Consider the following 26,378-nt stretch of genomic DNA (forward strand, 5'->3'; position numbering starts at 1 on the left):
GCTCCCTCCATTGTGGGGAAACATCCATTTGATGGGGAGCAGCCTCCTCACGCCCACGTCGGTTGTCGTACCTGGGCGGGGGCCTATTCGCCTGGGGCGATTCATTTCTATCCCTAGGGGGTTCTAGTCGGGAGTGGTGTGCATAGTCTCGGTAATCTATTGTGTCGTGTCCATAGGACCGGTGGTGTACACAGTATCCCAGTGGGTTCTGATTTGACCTATTTCTAGGTCCCGAACCCTGGCCTCGGAGTCTCCTCCTATAAGATCCTTGTGGGGTCTCCATCTGCTGGGTGTCAGTAACCAAGTTGATATCTTCATACGCCAAGGTAGGAATCGCGTTCAAAGTGGTGGTGGCAAGTGCTTGGCCAGAACTCTCATTTCCAGCCTGATTCATTTGGTAGTCCATCAGGTGGGAGGTCGGCCCTCTAGCGCGCTGCCTTTGAGGAGGTGGGAGGTCTCTACTTGCCCTGTTCCTATGCTCAATCAATTCTTTATTGATGATTTCCCACCTCATCATCTCTAGTAGGGCATCATAGGTGGTGGGATCTTGATTTTGCACGTCCCTCCAGAATAAGGTATTCATGTTCAAACCTCCTCTTAATGCGGATAGTGCCTCATGGTCGGTGACTTGCACACAGTACGTCATCTCATCGGTAAAGCGTGATAGGAAGCTCTCTAGGGACTCCCCATATGCTTGTCTCATATCTTGGAGATGTTGGATGGGGGCCTCTCCCTCTTTGCTTACCGCGAATCTCTTCAAGAACGTTGTCTTAAACTCGGGCCAGCTTCTTATGCTCCCAGGTGGTAACCTGCTATACCAAATCTCAGCCGCTCCACTCAGTGTCAAATGGAAAGCTCTGTACTTCACAGCTGGGGTGGCGCTCCTTAGGCTCATGTGAGTTTTATAAGCATTCAAGTACTTCTCTGGGTTGCCTCTCCCATCATACTTAGGTATCTTTAGCATTACATAGTAGTTTTGAACCTGGGCACTCCTTAGTTCCCTTGAGAATGGCAAATTCTCATCGTCGTCGTCCAAGTCATAGGACCTCTGCTGTTCATCTAAATCATATTCTTCGGCCTCTTGCCGTGGTTGTTGGTCAGAGGTTCCGGGACGGTTCCTAGCCTCTTCCTCCCTCCTCAGACGCCTATTTCTTGGTGGTGCAATACGGGGGGCAGTTTCATGCCTTTTTTTCGGTTGCTGGGGCTTGGAGGTGGAATAGGTGGCCTTGTCCAAGGCTGGTGAGTCTGCTGTTGCCTAAACCTTGGTTTAGCGGGGCTGATTCTGTCAAATACACTGCCTGCCCTCCTATGTCTTGACTCCTGCTCATATGGATGTGGAAAGTTATCATGGTTCAATGGGACCTCGACGGGTTGGCCAAAAGCGTAGTTGGAGGAAACATCAACTTCAACTTCCCTTTCAAATGGGCTTCTACCTCGGCTATAGTCCGGCGAGGCAGTTCTATGACTTTGAATTTCATCTTCTTGCTGGTAGTGCCCTTGAGGGGCGTATGGAGGAATGGGGAAGTCTCCTTGGCCCTGTATTTGGGCCATGATCTCCCTCATAGCCAAATTTTGGCTAGCAATATCTCTCATATTGGCCGCCATGGCAGCCATTTCTCTTGACAGCCATGCCGTCGCTCGCATTCCACCTCTTCTTTGGTGGTGGTGGGGTCTTTGCCGAGCTGCTGGGGCAGCGGGTGGAAGAGGCACATTTGCATTTTCTCTTACCCTTCTAGGGGGTGTGTTTTCGTTTGAACTCATTTTCGTTTTGTCCGACTCTTCAGATTTTGCTAAGTTGTGGGGCTTCCTCTTGTTCTTTTTCAAAAACAAATCCTTTTTCAAGAGGGATGCCCAAATGCTCTTCAATAAACTTTCACCACAAGGTTGTTCATGGTTATGGTATGGTTTTCCACAGACAGTGCCAATCTGTTGACCCCAAAAAGTGTTGCCAACAGATGCTGGACCTACCCGCGCACACGTGAGCAAAGGTCCTACACGCTAAGACACGTGGACGATCTAGAACGAAAGAATCAGAGGCGTGGGAGTAGCTCAACGACGCAAGACGAGAACGTTCGAAATTCGACGGTATGTTCGTAATCTGATTGTACGATAATTACCAATCGGTGCTCATGCATGTGAATGTAAATATGTATGAACTCATATTGTGTTGTAAGATAATATGAAAGAGAGAGTAAAGTGTGGTTTCTTGTATTGATTCTTGCATTAGTCCTTCAATGTTATACAATGGAAATATTTATAGTGTTACATGTGAAATGGCAGCCCTTAGATGAGGTGGCACGTGGCTTCATCTCTTTAATTCAAACATCCAATCCTAGGTATCATCCTTGACTTGCTAGCTTACTGCGCATTTATTGTTTATGCAGAACCCCCATGCGAATGACAAGACTTGACATGTATACTTATGACAAACGTTCCATCAATCATTCTAACAAGATCTTTATGTAGAAGATCTATTGGGAGAAGTGATCATGAAAGATGTTCCTTCATGGTTCGGGGGCTTTTGCTTCAGCTTCGGATTTGAGGCTTCTGCCACTCACGTAGTACTTCAACTTTAGGGTTTCGGCTATCTTCACAGGCCTCGATATATGAGCCTCGGCTTGAAGGGCCTCGGATATACAAACCACCTCGGCTGGATCGCCACGTGATTCAGATTGAGTGGGCCATAGGCCCACGTAGGTTGGCCAAGTATGATAACACGTAACAACATGCAAGCAATACAATCCTTTTAAATATACTACATAGAAACAATCTCCACTCCCATCAACCAAATAAACACATAACAAAAGGGAATATGACCAAAAAAAAAAAAAAAAAAATAGAAAAGCAAGAAGGTAGCTATCAAGGAAAAACAAATATCATTATGCAAATTGAAAGATCACAATGCTTGAGAACCAATTAAATTTTAGTAAAAGATGAATCTCAATAACAAATTTATTGTCTTTCCTCAAAGATCATTGAGTACTGTTACACTAAACTCTCAATACAAACGATTCAATCGATTTTCAAAATTTGTGCAATAAAATTTCTTGAAAATATCTGTCAGTTTCTTTACTAACAAATACCATTTTCCGATCCTGGATTTCGGGCCCACAATTTATTCCTGTTTGGTTGGAAAGTTTACTTATATGTACTTTTATCCACAAATTTCCCAGTTTTTACATAATTAAAAAAAGTAATTGAGTAAAAATCAGTAAGAATCGGTTAAAAAGTTATACATATTTAAACATAAAATCAATAATCAACAAAAAAAGAAGAAAAGAATTTGGGCTAAAAATTACATGAAAAAACCCAATCTAGATAACCAATATCATAAATTCAACTTGATAAAGCTTACAGCCTACCTTGAAACAATGGAGGACGAGATTTTCAGAAATTATAACAAGTGGATTTGGGCTGGAGCTGGCACGGGCTATAGCCCAAGCTAGCCGAGCATAGATCTACCCTGATTGAGACTTTTGTTTTGATTTATTTCAGAGCTTTCTTACATCTCATAAGTGAATAAAGCTTGAAAGTTTTGCAACTTGTCGGTTAAAGACCTAGTGCTAATATGTTTGGCTAATCTTTATAAATTATTTACAATTAATAAATTTATTTTCTATTCACATATTTCATGAGATTCCTATATATTACTAATTTTCACCATTAATTTATAAACAATTACCTATTTTGATATCAAATTAGCGATACAAGGTTCCACTCAGCAAGGCTCAAGTTGTGAGGTTTCAGTTGAGATCAACTTAAGTTGACATAGGGATGTCAACGAGCCGAACTGGCTCGTGAGATGAAACTCGAGCTCGGCTCGAGTAAAAGTTCGGCCAAAAAATCGAGGTTCAATATGAACTTTCGGCTTAGACCTCACCAAGCCAAGCCAACTCGAATTTTTTTTATAATATAACACATTGCTGCCTATTTAAAAATAGCTACATAGCTACTCTTTTTTTCAATGAGTCGGCCAGACGGGTTGGTTCAGGCTCCACCTGATGTCCCAAAATGGGCTAGATGTGAGCCTTGAGTGGGGCCAACCGGGTTTTTTTTCGAGTCGAGCTACAGACGATCCGAGCCGGCGAGCCAAATTGCCATCCCTAAGTTGACAATGTCAAACTTTTGCTTAGTCAACTTAAATTGGACTATCATTGCATAGTATACTGATTTCTTATACAGTGTTTTTGGTAAGTGGTATTTTTTTATGCAATTTTTCTACATATACAATTTGGTTGATAACTTTGTTGAAAGTATGTGAAGTGACCAATATTTTTGTCATTAGACACTTAAAAATTAATGACACAGATTTTTACACATTATTGATTGTCAACAAAGTTGTATATAGCATAATTCTTTTTTATACAAGGGCTAACATGAGAGAATGAGTGCCTCGAATTATACACAGTGTTTTTAGTAAGTGGTATTTTTTATGCAATTTTTCTACACGTACAATTTGATTGATAACTTTGTTGAAAGTATGTGAAGTGACCTATATTTTTGCCATTAATTTTAACAACACTTTAAAAATCAATGACACGAATTTTTACACCTTATTGATTGTCAACAAAGTTGTACATAGCATAATTCATTTTTATAAAAGGGCTAACACGAGAGTATGAGTGCCTCGAATCATATGTAGTCCGTGGCACCCGCCTCCTATTTAATCAGGATGACAGAAAATCTTAAAAAGAGATTTTATTTTTTATTTTTTATTTTTTATTTTTTTTTATAACTTAGCCCCTGCTTGTCTTTTTAAAATATTTTGTTTATTCTTATACTTATTTTTAACTATAAATTCATACAATAAAATATTTTTTTCATAAACCAAAATTTCTTCTTACTTTTTAACCACACATTCTTCAAAAAATTACTATTCAAAATAATAATAATAATAATAATAATAATAATAATAATAATAATAATAATAATAATAATAATATTATTATTATTATTATTATTATTATTATTATTATTATTATAAATAATGACCATCGACAATGTATAAGGAAAAAAATTAAAAATTTATTATATTACTTTGTAGAATATAAAACTACTACATGTTAATATAATACTTCAATCTGTTTCGAAAGAATCTTACAGTATTTTTGCAAGGGGATAAAAGTAATTTTCAGGAGAGTTAAATAAATAGTATTTTACCATATTTCAATATATTAGTGATTACATCAAAATTTTCCTTTTGCTTATTTATTGATTAGTATAGATATTTGGTGTATATATCAATTTTTTATTTTATTTTATTTATTGGTTATAGTCTTCAACTTCTTCTGTTTAAAGAGATTCAGCATCTTAATTGAAGCTAGCTTCTCAATATTCACTACAAGAAATATGATTTTTCCCGACCAAAAGTTTGGTCACTAAATGTCGCATATTAGTCGGCATTTCCAATTCTCGACTAGAAAATGTTTGTCGGTAGCTAGGACTGCCAAAGGCCTGTCATTGAATGTTTTTACTGACCAAAATATGTTTTAGTCAGGAAATATAGAGTTTTTTACTTACCCACATAAACTTGGTCGGGAAAAATACAGGTTTTCCTGACTATTATTTGGGTCAGTAAAAGTTTTGAATGAAGTTACGAAAAATATAGGGTGACTATAGTTTTCCCGACTATTATTTCGGTCAGTAAAAGTTTGAATGAAGTTAGGAAAAATATAGGGTGACTATAGTATTTTCATCGGAGAAAGTATACCTTTGCCAACCAAGAAATTTAGTTGGTAAAAATATAGCTCGACTACAATTTTTGATCAGGAAAAACATTGGCCAACTATATTAGATTAGATAGGAAAAATCTCCAATATGCCGACCAAGAAAAATGTGAGCTAGTGAATTTGAACCGGTGCAATCCACAATTCACGAATGCGATTTCATGCAATAAATGTGGTTTAATTTAAATGAATTTTAACCAACGCAGTAATGAAAAGCCCAATTCAAACACAATGCGCCAACAAAAATTAAAACCAGGATGTATTTGAAATCACAACGCAATAGTCACAATTCAAAAGCCTTTAAGAAAGTTGATGCAAGGCAAAATACATTTACAAGTCAGTTCTAATTCCAGAATGAGTAACATGTACATAGACATAGTCCAAAACAATATCATAGACAATAAAAAAACCTAGTGAAGTTCCAAAAAATGAGAAGAATAGTGCAGTCCAAAATAAAATCATAGGCAACAATAGAATTGAGTTGCAATCTTGTGCAGTAGTGAGATGTAATCCTTGACTCTCATTCTTGTCTCCCTCAATTATGTTCCTCATGATCTGCATGCAAGACAATAGGAAAGGAAAGTACTAATATTGTATTTAAAAGTTAACGTAGAAATTAAATATAAATTTCTTATTCAGGAGTTAACGTACAAGTCTCTTTCGATGCCAACATTAATAAACGATGATATCCCTTTCTCAACTTGAGCATATGTAGTAGTGCATATAATTGACCACCGTGCTTGAGTAATTTGATAAAAGCGTCGTTAACTACTGAATTATTAATTACTATGTGCAATAGACTTGTAAAAATTTAATCCACTGCTTTATAGGTATGCATGTAATATGAAATTTACGGACTACGTCTGTTGAGCTCAATATAAAAGCAACTAGCAAAAATGAACTATTATTACAGATTCAACATCAAAGTTACTTATATACACTTACTATCACATATTCATATAAGGAACAACTAATTAATGGTTTAACTATAGAAATCATTAAAGCATCCAAATTAGTTTAGAGAGTACCTTAATGGCCATGATTTAATCCTCAACCTTTCGTTCAGAAGCCAAAACCAACAAACTCCATTTATTACAAACACACAAAAAAAAAAAAAAAAAAAAAAAAAAAAAAAAAAAAAAGAAAAGAAAAGAAAAGAAAAGGTGTTCAAAGGACTTTGAACCAAACTAAGAGACAGAATCAAACTCATTTCCCAGAAGATGCTTCACACTATTTAAACAATGTCCAATGATTTTAATTAAAAGTACAAGGAGGCTAAACTACGTGAAAAGAATTCCATATTAGGCCATCTGCCTCATTTCAAAGAATCTTCAGTTGCCAAATTTGAACATTAGATTCACACCCCATCTACAATGTAACTGCATCTTTGATGAAGTAAGCAATAATTTGTTTCATTAGGTAATCAGAATTGTTACAGATTAATTTCCAATTCAATGTTATTGAAGCCTTTCAGAGAAAGTGATTGATGTTCATGGGGATATCAAAATATCATCTGACGGAAGCTTTGAAATTTAATGCATATCAATGTATAGTACTGAATTCCGAAATTGATATTCATGTCATATGCTTCGATATATTCTGCACATTAAAAACAGTTGCTGGAAGCATACCTATCAGCATCATATTTGTGCGATAAGTGAGAGGATGAGTTGTCAGAGAACATACCACCTCTTACCCTGTGTCCAAAACATGGGAACGAAGAAGTTAAAATTCTGTAAGCTGTACCACCATCAATTCATGTTCACTTGATAAGTTTTAGGCCAAATGCAAGTGGTGAAATCTTCACAAGGCGAGAGATGCAGTGCAGAACAAGAAGTAATTTCCCCATCTGCAAGGGCATTTACTGATGAAGAGGAAGTGAGACTAATGGCTGCTCATAGACTATATGGGGGATTGTGGGAGTAAAATCACAGAAGTTTCAACAACAAAAAAGGTCAGAATGGAGATAAATGCAAATGACCAAAATATATGATCTTAAGAAGTAAAGTAGAAGGGAAATGCCAAATCAGAGAAAGGAATGCATTTTCTGAAACGAAACAAGTGCAATGTTAATGCCATTTTCCAGCTATCAAAAGAAATAATAAGTATCTTGTTTAAATTCTTGTTATACAAAATCTATTCTAGTGAACAGGTAATTTGATAAAAATTTCAATTTACTCGACATCTTATTCAACTGTGAATAGACATTTCCTAACTATCAGAATATTCCATTCATTTATATCGAAGCTAAGTTTCTCATTCTCTGTTGAACATTCATTTGTATTCTAAATGAGTTGCCTCAGGGTGTCAAAGTGAGTTGCAGAAGCTTTTATGAGTTTCTCTTGAAGCTATATTTGTGTGTGTTTGCAATTTAAAGGTTTAATAACATGCCACAGCCAATTTAAAGCTTTAATTAAGTGCTAAGGTCCAAAAGTTCAGGTGTTATCATATTCCATGGACAATTTAAAGGTTTAATAATTTTTGGTAATTGAAGGAGTAAATTTTAGCTGCCTTATAGACATCTATTGCCCGGAGTCATAAGTTCATACGAATAGCGAGATACAGACAAATAGAACATAGTAGACAATGTGTAAGTATTATGCCTTAGGTCCAATCAACTTTGGACATAAATACTTTTGATATATAATTAATGCAATTTAATGACAGATCTATTATTTAATTAATAGACAATTAAATAAATAATAGAGTCCGTAGATTCAAATCTTCGTAATTTGTTAATCACAAGGAGTTATGATTGTGAGATACAAATTACATCTAATTAAATCTTAAATCGTCCGTGGTCGTAAGTGATAACGAGATACGGATATCATTATTACGGATAGACCATCACGTGTGGCATTTCTTACTTGTGAAGTAAGTAGCTGATCTCACAAGTTAAAGTGTGGTGTCACTTAAATGACACGTGGACGTTTTGTTATAGAACAAAACATTGGAGACCCGCCAAAAGATTCCACATGGATAACTATCTGAGTGTCAGTGGTTAATCTCTAACGTTCGGTAGTGGAATTGGTCCTTAGACTTGAGGTCGTCATGGTACATTATATGAGGACAATCATACTTTGGCGGTGTTGGATGTTGCTCTGCAAAGGGCCGCTAATATGATATCGTTCGGGTACGTCAAAAATCGTATGAAGGTTGTAATTGACCAATAAAGGATTCGTCACTCTTAGATAGTAGGAGATTATGATCTATGTTTCATTCAATTAAGTCGATAACGAAATTCTTGGCCAAGGTGTACTCATAAATTGAAAAGAAATTTTCGACTTATATTGACTTAATAGTGGAGTGAAAAATATGATCAAAATTCGAGATTGACACAATTCCATATCTCGTAATTGATCGGATTATATTAACGAAGGGATTATAGTTTCACGGTAAACGGACGAATTTAGTTTTGTCATACCACGTGACATTTTGCATCACATGTATTGCCCTGACACATTGTTAAATGTCAATCAGGGACGACGAGTGTGAATTGACGATAAATTAAAAGAGTGTTTTAATTTATCAATTTTGATTAGATAAAAATAATATTTCACGTCGTTAGACATTGTGATCGGGAACCTAATGGGTCGTACACAAAAGAGAATTGGAAGATTGCAAATTGCCAATTGGTTAATTTAACAATCATTGGATAAATTAATTAATTTGATTTGTTATTTATATTCCCGAATTAATTAATTGGATTAATTAATTCACGGACCAGATTTAATTAAATGGATTAATTAAATATTGGAGCGGACCGGGTCAAGTCCGTTTGGGTTTATATAAATACATTGTTAAGGTTTGAGATCTAAATGTTTTTCATTATTTTTGTTGGCACAAGAGAGAAAACCTTGGTAGCTGCAATCTTGTTATCTGTGTGGATTACCGTTGGAGGCTGAACAATTGGACAGCTATGGATGGCGAATCAAGATTGTTGGAACGAAAAAAATAGCAAAGAAGTTTGCAGATGTGGAAAATGTTTTCTTATCATAATTTCTATCTAAATACAGAGGCGATTCCTGGTAGGAATAGAAAATTATTTTAAATTTTGCTGTGCATGTATAAGTAGATTCCCAACACAATGTAGAGACAAATAGGATACAAATAGAACGATAGACAATTGGAGCCCATATTACACTACAAGTTCATAAAAATAGAACACCTTGAGCCATATATCATGTAATCTTCCCATACACAGAACTTAAAATGTAGATATAAGAAAACCAGGCAAAAAAATAGACCGTCCAAACCCCCACATTAGCCGAGCCCACTGCCACCATTGCCACTGCAGCCAAGCCTTAAATCCACAGTCCAACAGAAACGTATCGATTTTTTTTATCAGAAATCAATTCAAAATGCTCAATAAATACATAAAAGAGAGAAAAGAGTTACCTTTTAGGAAGTGTATTGAGATGTGCAAAGAAAGAAGGATTGAGGAAGAGAGACAGAGAGGAGGCAGTGTCGATTAGGTTAGCAAATAGCAATTGAACACGGGAATTGTGAGTATGCGTGTGGGAAGGGGGGATGACGAGGAAAAATGGAAGTTTTTAGAGGATGCGGAAATTATAAGCGGGAATTGAAATATTAAGATTGGGGGAAATGAAATTAAGTCCCTGTTTGGCAATTATTAAAAAAAAAACAAAAAAAAATTGCACGTATTTTTTGTTTTCAAAATTTATTAAATTACTAATAAAAATACTTAATAAACTGAAATAATTTATAAAGAAATGTTGATATTGAATTATTTTAAGTTATTAATTGTATAGTAGAGAATTGTATGTAATTTTTTCCCATTTCATAATTTTATTTCCATAGATGAATTTATTTGATGTTTTATTAATTTTATAATATTTATTTAACATTTTTATTAATACTTCATATCATTGTGTTTATTTTCATTATTCTTATGAATTTTACATGAATTATATTTTTATGAAATTACGTGAAATAATAGGTCGTCTGGATAAAATTGGTCAATTTTAATCACGAGTTTCCACTTCAAACCTTCTCTTTGTTGAATACTCGTGGGAAAAAATCGTGAAATCACAAATCGATCGAAATTGTTGGTTTGAGTCCACGTGGACTCACGATTTTTTTTTTCCCGTCAAGCCGAACCAACCGTTTTGAAAATGGTTTGGTTTAGGTTTCAATTTTCAAAAATCACAAAAAAAGAACCGAACCGTTTTAAAAAATTTTAATTAAAACATTAATTTTATTAACTTATAAATTTTACAGTTTTCACTTTTCAAAAAAAAAAAACCAATTTAACAATACAAATTACAATCATCCCGTTGAAATAATCGTAGAAAATAAATTATGTTCACTTATTTAATAACTTTTTGATTAATTAGTCTGTAGTCTATTTTATCACGTGTTAAGTTTTAAACACCCTTCATTTGAAATATCTAAATTATACTTCGCTATGAATAAAGCTAAATAATTCAAATTTCAATTATAAGATAAAATGCTCAACAAATTGGCTCATTCAAATTGTATAAGTCTTATATGATATTCCAAGACATGATCGGCTTGTTTTGGAGTGAAATTGAGAACCCATAATACTACTGTAGTAATTATCTTTTGGGGATGGGCATCCTTTTCTCGGAACTGGACTAAAACCAAATAGAACCAATCAGTTCGGTTCGATTCCTCTACTAAATGGGTCAACTTTGGGACCATACGTCAAGAACCAATCGATTTTCAATCCAATTTTTTGGTACTATCTTCGGAATTAGTAGTGAATTTGGTTCTCTCGAATTTCTCTGTATGCTTGCATCAAGATGCACTGGATCTTTGAATATTAGACCCCCAAATTATCTCGCGTTAAGATTTCATTTTCCATATGCTTCTTCTTCTTCTTTTTAATGGGTAATCAAAATTAAAATTTAAATAATTTTATAAATACTTTACAAATTCGTAGTTTTAATGCAATCTAATAGAAAAAAATATACTTTAATATTTTACAAGAATTCAAATTTTCCATTGTTTTCAAAGTGATCGGCCATTAAGAATCAAGTTCCTGGAGGATTACTAAATATAATCAGTTTATTGTTATATGAATCTTTGTAAAAAAATTTATTATTTATGATGCATTCAATAGTTTATTCATTTTTTCGCCTTTATGAGTTGATCTTGAGTTTTGGAATGAATTTTTGTTTGTTGCCTTGTTTGATTGATTTTTTTATTAGATTACAAGCATGACAAGTGATTTCATACTCTTTTTTTTTTTTTTTTTTTTTTTTTATCTATTTCCAATATCACAAGTAGTTTCATATTTTATTTTTAAAATTTTTTCAATATAAAGAACCGGACCGAACCGTATCGAAACCTAGACCGTACCGTATCAGAACCAATTGGTTTGGTTTCGGTTCGGTTCGGTTCTATAGTTGGATACCGATTCTAAATGGTTTCATTTCAAATATTCCCATTGATATTAAACATGATTTGATTCCCTTTAGAATCAGATCGAACTAGACCGCGCACACTCCTAATTATCTTACTATCTCTACAGGAGGTTGGAGAACAATACCGATTAAGTAAAATTATTTATATACATCATCAGATTTTTTTTTCCTTCTAAATACATACGAAGTCATCTATTGGAAAATCAATCGAAAAATTACTAGTCTATTTTTAGCAATGAATTACCTTGGATTTTATCGAAGAAATTACTACAGGTTAAATCCATTGATAATTTAATTTTTTTTATTTTAAAAAATGAAAAAAAAAATTAGTATTAGTTAGCCACGATAAAATCCAAAATTATGTTGGTAATAGCAATGGAAATTTGTCATTGATAAATTTTTAGTAGTGAGAGGATTGATAACAATTTCTTACCCTAACCAAATGTATTTTGGGTCTAAAAGTCCAATTAATTATAGCAATCATATCTCCACAAGAAATTTTAGCCAAAAATAAGATATTCACCGATCCCCCTTCATTTGGTAAGCAATAATGTCTTATGTAGGACGAATAATAACTATTTTGATCATTACATGTTGTGGTGCCATATCCCCTCAAGAGAAAAAGCAAAAAAAAAAAGACATTCACTAACCCCTTTCATTTAATTGGCAAGTATATATGTCTCATGTATGTCGACTATGAATTATTTTAGTCGGTAAATATCTAATCGCTCTATTTTTCACCAGATAATTTGGTCCCAAAATTAAGATATTCGTCAACCCCACAAATATATCGTGTCTAGGCCTACCAATAATTATTTTTGGTTGGTAAATGTATAGGCGCCGCAGACCCTCCAAATTTTTTTCCCAAGAATAAGATATTCACTAACCCATTTTATCTAGTGGGCAAATATATCTTGTCTAGGCCGAACAATAATTATTTTTGGTTGGTAAATGCATAGGCGCCACACCCCTCCAAAAAAATTGCCCAAAAATGAGATATTCACCAACCCATTTTATCTAGTCGGCAAATATATCTCGCCTAGGCCGACCAATCATTATTTTTGGCTGGTAAATGTATATGCGTATGTCCCCCGCCAAAGAAATTGCCCAACAATAAGATATTTACCGACCTGTTTTTCTAGTCGACATATACATCTCGTCTAGGCCGATCAATACTTATTGTTGGTCGGTAAAATGTTTAGGCGCCATGTCCACCGCCAAAAAAATTTACTCAAAAATAAGTTATTTACCGACTAGATGAAAGTAGTCGGCAAATATAATTAGTTTAGGCCGACCAAAAATTATCTGTGTTCGGTAAATATTATTTTTAATGACTAGTTTTTGGTGGGTCGATAAACAGTGGTCGGCAAAGAAGGTTTTTATTGACTACTTTTATTGGGTCAGGAAAAATGTGGTCGGCAAAATAATTGGTCGTCTAAGTGATTTGTTTGGTCGGTAAAGAGGCATTTTCATCGACTATTTTTTTGTTGGTCGGGAAATCCATATTTTCTTGTAGTGATTTAGTGTTATATCGAATTGTCGAGACACATTATATTTGAATATTTTAGTGTATATATCATTTCAGTATTATAGTCTTTTAACCTAAGATCCCAATTTCACAAAACATGCTTGCTTAAAGTTAAAGTGAGAGTAATTTTCCTTTAAGAGTTAGAAATCACTCTCTATTTTAAAATTTAGTGCGGAAGACTTGAAATTGACTCTTAATAATTTATTAACTTGCTCTCAGTTAGATATTTGTGTTCGCTTAAACGAATATGATAACATTTTTGAAACATGAAATCTGAAAATTGTAACATGGAATATTGTTAAGCACTAAAATCTCCTAAAATTTAGATATTCTCTATTTATATTCTTTCTTCATCTCATTTCGTATCCTTTCAGTTGTATTATCCATCCGCTGCAAAAAATAAAAAAATAATGAATCTTATTAAAATAAGAGAATATTATGCTAACATGTAAAAAATGCAGTAAGTCCTCTGCACCCCATATAATGAATTTCTAACTCATAATATTAAAAAATAATATAGAATTACGGAGTTTAAAATTTTTAAGAAACGTCATATGACTTGCCTACACTATGAATGAAAGTTCAACCGCTTCACCTATGTCTGCATATCCTCATTTTTCTTCCTTTGTGATTCTAATTCAACTTCAAAGATTTCAACCTCTTTTTCACCTTAAATCACAAAATCAATGAAGTTGAAAGAATTATATGCTAATTTCATCTTTACTGAATGCCACTAATTCTTTTAGTTCCTCCACTATTAGTTCTTCGGTCTCTATAAGCTAGCTCTTTTATTTAGTTATTTCCTCTAGTTGCCATTTTGAGATCATGTTTATTTGATTTTCAAGTTTTATTTATAGACGTGTCAGTCGTCTGCATGAATTGAGATATGATGTCCTCTAGTTTGATTAATGATTCTTCCAATGTGTTGGTTGGAGCATCCGAACACCTCATCCTCTATATTGTGGTAATCTCCCACAGTCATGCTTCTGCTTCTCCTCATCATCATCATCATCTTGTCTTATTTGGGCTCCCATCCTATCAATGGTCAAGTAACCCTCCATAGTCATGTTATTTTGATCGTTCGAACTTATTTGGGCTTTCATTCTATCGTACCCAAGTAATCCCCCATGGACATGTTTGTCTTCATCAATTTTCACATAAGGATCATCTTGGAAAGATTTATTTTGTTTATCCTCTGTTGTCAAGCTTGACTCATTGACTTCAACAAGTGCATTATACTTCTTTATTTAAAAGTAATTATAGTTAATGAGATTCCCATCATCGTGTTATCTTCATCAAAGTTGGAATCCCACATCTTGATTGTAGCTAGCCATTGCTTCTTTTAATTTTCGGTCAATGAAATCAAGAAAACATCAACCGAAGAGAATAAGAAAAATAAGAAAAAAATTCAAATTAAAGATAGAATTAATTAAAAATTAATTAAATAAATTTGTCCCTTGCAACGGCTAAAATAATAATAATAATAATAATAATAATAATAATAATAATAATAATAATAATAATAATAATAATAAAAGCTTGTTAACTAAAATTCTGTAATTCTACGATATCGTAGTCAAGTAATAAAGAATGAATAAAATATCGTTCTCATGAGTACTAAGTATTTAATCTAATTTTAATTAAACATAACTTTAATGGATTATAAAGATCTTATAGATGGATTGATGTGATCTGGAAAAGTTTTATTTTGGTCCAATTTCTTATTTTTGGTAATTTAGATATTTTAAGATTCTGTTTCCGATTTTAATAGATTTCTAGGTATTCTAGAATTTTATTCCATTTAAACTCTATTCTAGGTTTTTAGTATAAATATGTTTATTTTTCTACATTGTATTACAAGACTTTTATGATGGATTATTGAATGAATTTTATTTCGAAGCTTTGCTTCAAAATACCGAACTTATCAAGATTTGATATCTTGTGGCGTTCAAACAAAACATCGGGTGTGAATCATTGAATTGTGTAATCAAAAGGTCCTTCGCATCGCCGTTATCGTTGGGTTGTTTGATTCATTAATTCTTTGGGTCAAATCCACAAATTTTGAGAAGATTTTAAGATTGTGTGATTAAGAAATTGTTCGTTTCATATACGTTCGGTTGCTTAGTTCACTTTTGCGGGTCAATTTCTAAACTTCATCATTATTTGGGCATTCTTGAGATCCATTGTCAATTCCTGTGGGTTCGATAGCAACCTTGCTAACCAGGTTCGCATCATTTGGTATCAGAGCTAAGGCACCAAGATCAAGGTTATACCCAATTTTTATTTTATTTTTGTCGAGTCCTTTTGTTTTTCGCATTTTCTTTGTGTTATTGTAATTTTCAATTTTTGTTGAGTCTTTGATTCGTTGTCAAGTTTAAAAAAAAATTACTATTCACGAGGTACTGTTCACGATCGTACGGTACTCGAAAAAAAATTTCGAGTAAAAAAAAGAGAGAGAGAGAGAGTCAGTAAAAAAAAAATAAAGTGTAAAAAAAATGTCGGAAAGAATGATGAGGCGGTTTGAGATGATAATTGAGAATATGGAAAATAAGATGGATGTGATTGATTCGAAATTGGCTAAGTTGCATAGGGATCAATGTGATGAGGTGCAAAATGTTAGGAGACAGGAGCCTAGAATTAAAATGTGTGATGCATATGGATATGGTTGTGGTATTAATGAGGTATGTGGATTGAGGAATAAATATGATAGGTTCAAAGGAAGGGATATGAGAGATCGGCGTGAACGAGAGTTTAGGGAGATGCCTAGGAAATATTATGGGGATTATCCAGTGGAGAAGAAAACATCATTTGCTAAGTATGAGGGTAGTACATCAAGTAAGAGTGTTGGGCTGAATTATAAACAGGAATTCTTCAAGATTCTCGACATTCTTAAGTCTCAAATTAATCATCGGAAGGAACGGAAGGAGCAAGAGAGTAAAAGAGAAATTAGTAGGGTGGTTGATTATGAGAAAGGAAGAAGATAAGCCACAAGAAAGTGAGAAGAAAATAGAAAGTGAAAGGGGCGAAGTGGTTAAAATAGAAGTGGAGTCACGGGATGAAAATGAAGTAGAGTCTTTGGATATTGAAAAGGAGTTGGGAGTGAACTTGCATGAAGAGGAGGATAAAATTGAGGAGGCGTTGGCGAACACTAACATTTCCCTCCCTATTTTTGCTAATTCTATTTTGCAGGTTAATGAAGATTCAATTCCAGAAATTAATCAGATTGGAATCCCTTACAATCAGGGCATTAATTACCAAATGGTGGATACAATTCAACAACAACCACATCCTAGTTTGGACATCACTATATTACCGAAGATTGATTTTGTTATCTCTAAGGAGACGAAGGAATTTCAAAAGCAATGGAAGGAATTAATATGCAAGGAGTTGAACTACAAAGTCGATATGTTAGGAAACATGCATCCCGTGGAAGTAATATTGTCACCATCACCTAGACCGAGTAAAGCATGGAAAATGAACAGTGATTTATCAGCTGAAATCATTCTTGGAGTATCACAAAATGGCAAAAAGAAACCGTCAAGGTGTACACACTTTGATCTGTGTAAGGATGATTAGGTCTACATTCAAAAGAGGAGAGTTCGAGGTCAAAAGAGGCCTAAATTGCATCCGAGAGGTGATGGGCCATTTCATGTGCTTGAGTTCATTGAAAGTAAAGACTATAACTTGGATCAGGATTTGAGGACGAATCCTCTTGAAGAGGGAGGGTCTGATATGATCTGGAAAAGTTTTATTTTGGTCAAATTTCTTATTTTTGGTAATTTAGATATTTTAGGACTCTATTTTCGATTTTAATAGATTTCTAGGTATTCTAGAATTTTATTCCATTTAAACTTTATTCTAGGTTTTTAGTATAAATATGTTTATTTTTCTACTTTGTATTACAAGACTTTTATGATGGATTATTGAATGAATTTTCTTTCGAAGCTTTGCTTCAAAATATCGAACTTATCAAATTTGATATCTTGTGGCGTTCAAACAAAATATCGGGTGTGAATCATTGAATTGTGTAGTCAAAAGGTCCTTAGCATCGCCATTATCGTTGGGTTGTTTGATTCATTAATTCTTTGGGTTAAATCCACAAATCTAGAGGAAATTTTAAGATTGTGTGATTAAAAGGTCGTTCATTTCATATACGTTCGGTTGCTTAGTTCACTTTTGCGGGTCGATTCCTAAACATGATCATTATTTGGGCATTCTTTGGATCCGTTGTCAATTCCTGTGGGTTCGATAGCAAACTTGCTAAAGGGGTTCGCATCATGGATTATGCATTAACAAACTAAAATCTATGACTAATCTAACTAAGCTATGGGAAGCATTTTTGAATACCCGTTTAATGAACAAACACCACCTACATTTTAATATTATTTTCATCTGTTGACAACACCTATTCAAATAAGAAGATCAATTTTTCAAATTTATTTAGTAGTATCTTTCAAATAAAATTAAAACTATCCTCACATATGATCATATATCTTTGTAAAGGATGTGAACATATAAAGATGCTTAAATCACAAGAACGTCTAAAGATCATGTAAAGTATAGAGGTATATCTCTATTCCCGATCAAACTTTACAATGATTTTTACTACATGCCAAATTCCTATTCCTTCTACTGAAATCAGTAGCTACACAACAAAATAAAACTAATGATATTAACTAAATAACATTAATCCCCTAACAACCATTCAAAATCAAACAAATGTTTAATTTCAAAGACAACATATTGAAACTTAGGGTTCAACATTATCTTAGCATCTATACAATTAGTCAAGCATCACGTGAGTATATAAACACAAATTAAATAGTTATAACATCACCCAATAATGTTTGAAAAGAAGATGGAAAGAAATCTTAAAATTGTTGAATGTCTTCTTCAATGGCTCCTTAATCAACTCTATTGATTCTTCTCTTCATCTTTGGCTAATATTAAGATCCCACAAGCCTTCTCTAATTTTAAAGTATGTACTTATTGGCCAAGAATTAGGTAAAAAATTGTAACCTAATTTATTTTCAAACAAATAGATTGAAAAGAGAAAGGAAACAAATTAGGTTTGCCGGAAACATGTTGTGCATACGCATAGTCCATTTAGTTGCAATCGCATAATCTTTCAATCTGCTAAGCAAACACAAGGGCATGAGCATGCCTCCATTTTCATTTCATTCCCAACTTCCTTCTTTTGGTTAGCTCGAGTTCTTTATGTGTGCAAGTTTATTCCTTTATTGTCTACTCTTCACAATTTAATCATCATCATTCCAAAATTATTAATAATTGTTAACATGCAAATTCTAAAATTTTGTAATTTAATCCTTGAACTTCCAAATTGTTTAATTGAACCCCAAAATTTGATGAATTTCTTCTGAATGCTCTAATAAGTCTTGTAATTGATCACGTGCTTTGTATTGATAAGAGAGCCATTGGCCTTACGCTTGACTCAATATACCCACCTGCACTCAAACGAGTTTTGGAACGGGTGAAGAGGTAAATGTGTACAGGTGACCTTCCGTATTAGAGCATTAAATGTTGAACCAAATAATATTCCAAAATACAATATGATACTGAACTCAAAAAGAAACCGCAGTGATGAAAATATTTTATGGATAAAAATATTTGTACATAATTTTTTATACATAAGGGTATCCACTCTTTCATATGGTATGGAGCTCACTCAAATATTTTATTCAAGTGGGCCCCACCCATGTAGGAGGGGTGGACACCCCTTGTACCAAAAATTATATACCTCTAGCATTTCCCGTATTTTATTATTTCAGAAAACCACAAATGACTAAAGGAGAACGAAAATTTGCAAACCAAGACTTGTGTATTACATAGTATTTATAAAATAAATTTGTCCCCTCACAGTAGTTGCTTAAAGAGTCGCACAAGAGTCTATCTTCCAGGATATAGTGATAAACTAGTAAAAATTGACCACTTCGTTTTTAGTCCGACGAACTGAATTTGTGTCACAACACTACCATCAAGACTTAGATGAAATTGAAAAATTTCGAGAAGACAGTAAGAAGAGCATGAAATATTTTCGAGCAAACGGGAAAGAAATATGGAATTTCATGGGTTTAGAATAATGGGAAAAAATGACTGTATAAGTAGGCTCTAATGGAGAATTATCAAGTTTGGAGTTATTCGATCCTTGATTTGCACCTATAAGTGTTATACCCTAGATCCAATCAACTTTGGACATAAATGCTTTTTATATGTAATTAATGCTATTTTATTGCAAATCTATTATTTAGTTAATATTCAATTAAATTAAATAATAGAGTCCGTAGATTCAAATCTTTGTAATTTGTTAATTACAAGGGGTTGTGATTGTGAGATACAAATTACATATGATTGAATCTTAAATCGTCCCTGTTCACAAGTAATAACGAGATACGGATCTCGTTATTACGGATAGACCATCATGTGTGACATTTCTAACTTGTGAAGTAAGTAGCTGATCTCACAAGCTAAAGTGTGGTGACATTTGAATGAACACGTGGATGTTTTGTTGTTGAACAAAACATTGGAGACCCACCTAGAGATTCCACATGGATAATTATCTGAGTGTCAGTGGTTAATCTCTAAAGTTCGGTGGTGGAATTGGTCCTTTGACTTGAGGTCGTCATAGTACCTTATATGAGGACAGTCATGGTTTAACAATGTTGGATGTTGCTTTGTCAAGGGCTGCTAATACGGCATCGTTCGAATATGTCAAGAATCGTATGAAGGTTGTGAATGACTGATAGAGAATTCGTCACTCTGAGATAGTAAGATATTATAATCGGCATTCCATTCAATTAATTCGATAACGAAATCCTTGGCCAAGGTGTACTCATAAGTCAAAAAAGAGTTTTCGACTTATATTGACTTAATAGTGGAATGAAAGATATGATTGGTAATCGAGATTGACACACTTCCATATCTTGTAATTGATCGGATCATATTGACGAAGGGATTATAGTTTCATGGTAAACGAACGAGTTTAGTTTTGTCATACCGGATATTTTCCGTCACATGTATTGTCCTGACACATTGCTAAATGTTAATCTGGACGACAAGTGTGAATTGGTGATAAATTAAAAGGGTGTTTTAATTTATCAATTTTGAATTAGATCAAAATAATATTTCATGTCGTTAGGCATCGTGATCAGGAACCTGATGGGTTGCACACAAAAGAGAATTGAGAGATTGCAATTTGTCAATTAATTAATTTAACAAGCGTTGGATAAATTAATTAATTGGGTTGGTTAGTTATAGGCCTGAATTAATTAATTGACAGGCCAGATTTAATTAAATGGATTAATTAAATATTGGATCGGGTCAGGCTAAACCCGTTTGGTCTTATATAAATAACTTATTAGGATTTACAATTTAGTAGTGAATTCATTATTCTTGCTAACACAAGAAAGAAAACCTTAATCCTACAATCTCGGTCTCTATGTGGATCACCGTTGGATGCTAGACAATTGGACAGTTGTGGGATACAAATCCAAGTTGCTGGATCAAAGATATAGCAAAGGAGTGTGCAGATCTTGTAAAATGTGCATCTTTATCATAGTTTCTATCTAAACACAAAGACGATTTTTGGTAGGAATCGAAAATTGTTTTAATTTTCGCTACGCACGTTAAGTAAATTCCCAACAGTGGTATCACAGCATAATTTGTGTTTATTAGAAATTATTTAACATCTTTGTGGAATCAAAAGTTGATTATTACGCTTTTCTGGTTATTAGCAATTAAAGAAATTTGATTTTCATTTTGTTTGGAATCTGATATAACAACAACATCAACAAAAAAAAAAAAAAAAAAGGGGAAAACTGGGTCTGAACATGGACGAGGCGACTGGCGAGAGAGGGCTCGCGTGGGGCTGCTACAGCGGTGACAGTCCACGCTGCGCGTTGCAGCAGCGACTATCACTACTGCTGTTGCAGCAGCGCTCGTCGTCGTTGCAGGTTGCAGGGGACGAGCGCTGTTGCGGGTAATGACAGAAAAAAAAAAAAAAAAAAAAAAAAAAAAAAAAAAAAAGGGGAAAACTGGGTCTGAACATGGACGAGGCGACTGGCGAGAGAGGGCTCGCGTGGGGCTGCTACAGCGGTGACAGTCCACGCTGCGCGTTGCAGCAGCGACTATCACTACTGCTGTTGCAGCAGCGCTCGTCGTCGTTGCAGGTTGCAGGGGACGAGCGCTGTTGCGGGTAATGACAGCAACGCGAATGTTGCTACTACGACGCAGCCGTTCACGCTGCCGCAGAAATCTCAGAATGGCGCTAGCCTCTCAAAAAAAAAAAAAAGGGGAAGAAAAAAGAGAGATGCAAGTCCTAGGTTTTCAGATTTAGGGTTTCTGAAAATGGGTGGTTGAATGTAGACAGGGGCTTAAGCTGCAATTTGGGAAATTGTTGGCCCTTGAATGCAATTATGTAAAAGGAGGTCATTGTGCAACTTTAAATAAAAGGGCTTCTGTGTAATTTATAGATTTCGAGGACCCTGCCATTAATTTGAAACTTGGGTCAAATTGCAATTTTCAAAATGGTTTTGAATTTGAAATTTAAATTGGTTTTAAAATTATTTTTAAAAAAGGGTTTGACCCTAAAATTTCTATTTTGACCCATTTTAAGTTTTATTTAAAATTGACGACTTTTTATATTTTCGTTAAAATATGATTTTAGCTTAAATATTAAATTAGACCCTAAATTGAATTTTATTTTATTTAGGAGTTTTATCCTAAATTAAAATATTAATTCAATTCAAATTAGAGTTGGACTCTAATTTAATACTTAATTAAAATTTAATTTTAATTAATTATTCACCCAAATATTCTAGAAATTAGAATTGGATTCTAATTTAACATTTAATTAAAATTTGATTTCAATTAAATTGTCTTACCCTAAAATTTTCCCTCGAATTAGAATTGGACTCTAATTTAACATTTAATTAAAATTTGCTTTTAATTAAATAATTCACCCTAGCATTTCTTGAATTTAGAATTATATTCTAATTTGACATTTAATTAAAATTTGATTTTGATTAAATTGACTCGCCCTAAATTTCTTTTTGAGATTAGAGTTAGACTCTAATTTGACATTTAATTAAAATTTGATTTTAATTAAACGAGTTCATTCTAAAAATCTTGGAATTAAAGTTGGACTCTAATTTTGCTGTTTAATTAAAATTTGATTTTAATTAAATTTAACTGCCTTAAATTTTGAAATTAGAGTTGGACTCTAATTTGATATTTAATTGGAATGTGATTTTAATTAAATAGTCCTGCCCTATAATTGTGTAGAGTTGGACTCCGATTTGGTACATTTAATTAAAATTTGATTTTAGTTAAATATGCCTGCTGATTAAAATAATTGATTAATATGATTAATTAATTATTTAATTGTTCCGATTCATTTGTCTAAAATAGTTTAGATGACCTTAATTGTTAGAAACTTGAAACATGTCAGTATATAATATTAGATATTATATATGCATACATTTATTTGATAAATGTATTATTAGTGGACGATTATGGACTCGACCATGTGGATGTGTTAAATGGTTAATTTTATTTTTGTCGTTTTATGGGCCGAGAGCTCTTAATCATTCTGGATCTACGAGTCCGTTATTGTTATAGTTATTATGGGCTTGCGAATCTAATTTTATTTAAGCCTGCGTGCCAACTAGTATAGGATACATGTTGCAGCTGCACTAATTGAAGAAACAAGAAGAGGAGGAAACCATGGAGATGGACCACTGTATGAGTCAATACTATACCCCTAGGAATTGACCAACTAGTCTTCCTTATGGCTCGAGAAGACTAGATAGTAAAAATTCATAATCGTCCACACTATTATATTATATATATGTTTATTTGCATGGTAAATGTATAATATAATATATATGATTGTTACGATAGGACTTTTGAATGCAAAACACCTCAATAAAATATTAAGTCACATTTATAATTATCTTCCATCATTATAGTGAAAAATTAGAGTCCCAAATCATCTCAACTTATTGAGTACACTCAAAGCTAGTCTATTAGGGATATATTTGACACTATGAAATATTTGATATTTCTGAATGACGAGTTTGACTTAACTAAAATTTATTTTTTGTTGAGTATTCTCAAGGAGAAAAATTTTATAGACATGTTAAGCTAACACATAAGATGTGTAAAGACAAAGAGTTGTCAGCTTAATGATCTGGGAGTTGTATGAAAATACAATTGATAATAGTATCTACCCAAATGTTTTATTAAAATCAGTTGAGTACACTTAAGATCTTAATATAACAGATGGGATCCCAGCCCACTGGGGTCAAGTCTGGACTCCATAAATTTATGTGAGAGGGTCATAAGTTTTAGTTAAACAGTGGGAGCATAATTAATTTAACAAAAGTCCGTGTTAAATTAATTGATGCATTTTATATATTATTCTTTTCTTTTTCGTCATTTATATTTATATTGAATCTTGAGTAACCATATGTTTGAATGGAATACTGGATGTTAACAACCAAATTAAATTTTCTTGATTAGCATCACAACTTGAGAATTGTTCTCAGGCATAAGAAAATTGGTTATGTTCTTGAGTAACCCTTTCCAGAGACACCTACTGATGACTCGATCAAGGAAGAGGTGGCTACTGTAATAAACACAGTGATGACGGTAGTACCGCACACATGTGATGCTTGCAACTATGTCACATGAGTTACAAAATCAACTTGAGAGTATAGATATTAACATATAATTCTTCATTACAAGGAGTTGTATGATAATATTCATGTGTGGAAGGATATGAGACTTCTAAACAACTATACCGGTGCAAAATGACAGAGCAATCTTCGATCGGTGCTCTTGTACTGAAGAAGATTGTCATTGAGAGGTTGTCTCAGTGAGGTTCAGTCATGAACTACGAACTAAGTATTGACTTAGTTTTGTAATCTCTGTTAGAGAGTTATTCATACTAATTATAAATTATGATATGAATAAATTCGAATGCACGCTCATTGAGGTCCTTGACATGCTTAGGACTATTTTGCCCAATATCAAAGTTACAAGTGGGCAAGCCATTGATTCCTCTAAGGGTATTAAGAGAAAGTCTAAAGGAGCTTTGGGAAAGCGTCCAATATGGCTAAGACCGTCAAAGCGAAGGACTTAGGTATTTGATACTAGATGTAAATCTCATATTTATACAAATATGGAGAAACTAAATAGAAGTAGACCACTGCGAAAGGGAAAAGTTGACCTACACGTTGAAGTTAAGCAAATGTTGTTGCATTGCTTGTAGGAGCATACTTCTTGCCGTTGCTTTTTGACTTAGTATTGGAATTAGAGAAATGTTCCTTTGTACCTGCCATAGCCGAAACATTAAATGAATTTCATGTTTGAACATGAAATATTTTAATGTTAAGAACAATTGTTGTTTATGCCTATCTTGATTAAGATCTTTGTGGTATGGTAAGCTACAAATAACATTTATATTCTGAATACTAAGCATTCTATAATGAGTATAGAAGTTAAAGGGCATAAAAGTGATAATCTAAATAATACTGAAATCTGTGATGCAGACTTGGTCATATAAATGAAATGCAATTCCAATATTATATAGAGATGTGTATGTGGAATCAATTAATTTTAAATCATTTGATAAGTGCATAACATGTCTGTTTGCCACAATGACCAAAATCCCCTTTTACTTGAAAAGGAACAAGTCTGCATAAATATTGACATAATACATAGTGATATATATGGATCCATGTCAATTAATGTCAGATGAGATTTCTCTTATGTCATCAATGATCATATATACTTGATGAAATTCAAGTATGAAGTTCTTGAAAGGTTCAAAGGATTCAAACTGCAAGTAGGGAAACAAATAGGTAGAGATATTCTCGCATCAAGATCCGATCGAGATGAAAATATCTTAAAGATAAAAATTTAGATTATCTAATAGAGAATGAGATTCTCTTGTAGTGAACTCCTCCATATACACTGCAACATTGTGGCGAATTTCAACGGAGGAATCGCAAACTATTAGATATAGTCCAATTAATAATGAGCTATGCAAATCTCCTAAAATCATTTTGAAGTTATGCACTGATCGTAGTGTGCTACACACTAAATCATGTCTCGTCTAAGTTGGTTAATAGAACTCCATATGAGCTATGGAAAGGCAATAGTCATAACTTATTTCATATAAAAGTTTGGGGCCGTCATGCTTATTTGAAGCGCATTGAGTCAGATAAACTTGAGCATATATATATATATATATATATATATAGCAGTGTGCTGTACACTAAATCATGTTACATCTAAGTTGGTTAACAGAATTTCGTATGAGCTGTAGAAAGGTAATAGTCCCAACTCATCTCGTATGAAAATTTGGGAATGTGACGCTTGTCTAAAGCGCATTGAATTGGATAAACTTGAGAATATATATATATATATATATATATATATATATATATATATATCCGATGAATACATATTTGTGGGATATCCAAAGCAGATATTTGGGTATCAGTTCTATTAACCCATTGAGAAGAAAGTTCTCGTCTCACGACATATCGCCCTCTTAGAGAAAATGTTTACTCTAGAAGAGGACAGTGGGAGCAAATTAGAACTTGAAAGAGTTCAAGAGTCCACAAATATAGTTAACCAAGTAGGTGAATCCAAATTTGATCCCATATTTGATATGGGACATATTCTTGA

General features: G+C 33.5%; 1 long non-coding RNA gene across 2 annotated transcripts; it reads right to left on the bottom strand.

Annotated features, from left to right (window-relative positions):
* Window positions 1-5,964: 5,964 nt before the first annotated feature.
* Window positions 5,965-10,308, bottom strand: LOC111401325. 2 transcript variants are annotated; one of them, XR_002703981.1, is made up of 3 exons: window positions 10,125-10,308; window positions 6,378-7,423; window positions 5,965-6,281 (listed from the first exon to the last, which is right to left on the bottom strand). It is a non-coding gene; the product is annotated as an uncharacterized LOC111401325 (long non-coding RNA). The 2 variants fall into 2 exon arrangements; XR_002703980.1 differs by having other exon boundaries at window positions 5,965-7,423; window positions 10,125-10,295.
* Window positions 10,309-26,378: the final 16,070 nt, after the last annotated feature.

The sequence above is a fragment of the Olea europaea genome, chromosome 10 (assembly GCF_002742605.1).
Source record: "Olea europaea var. sylvestris chromosome 10, O_europaea_v1, whole genome shotgun sequence".
Lineage (NCBI taxonomy): Eukaryota > Viridiplantae > Streptophyta > Magnoliopsida > Lamiales > Oleaceae > Olea > Olea europaea.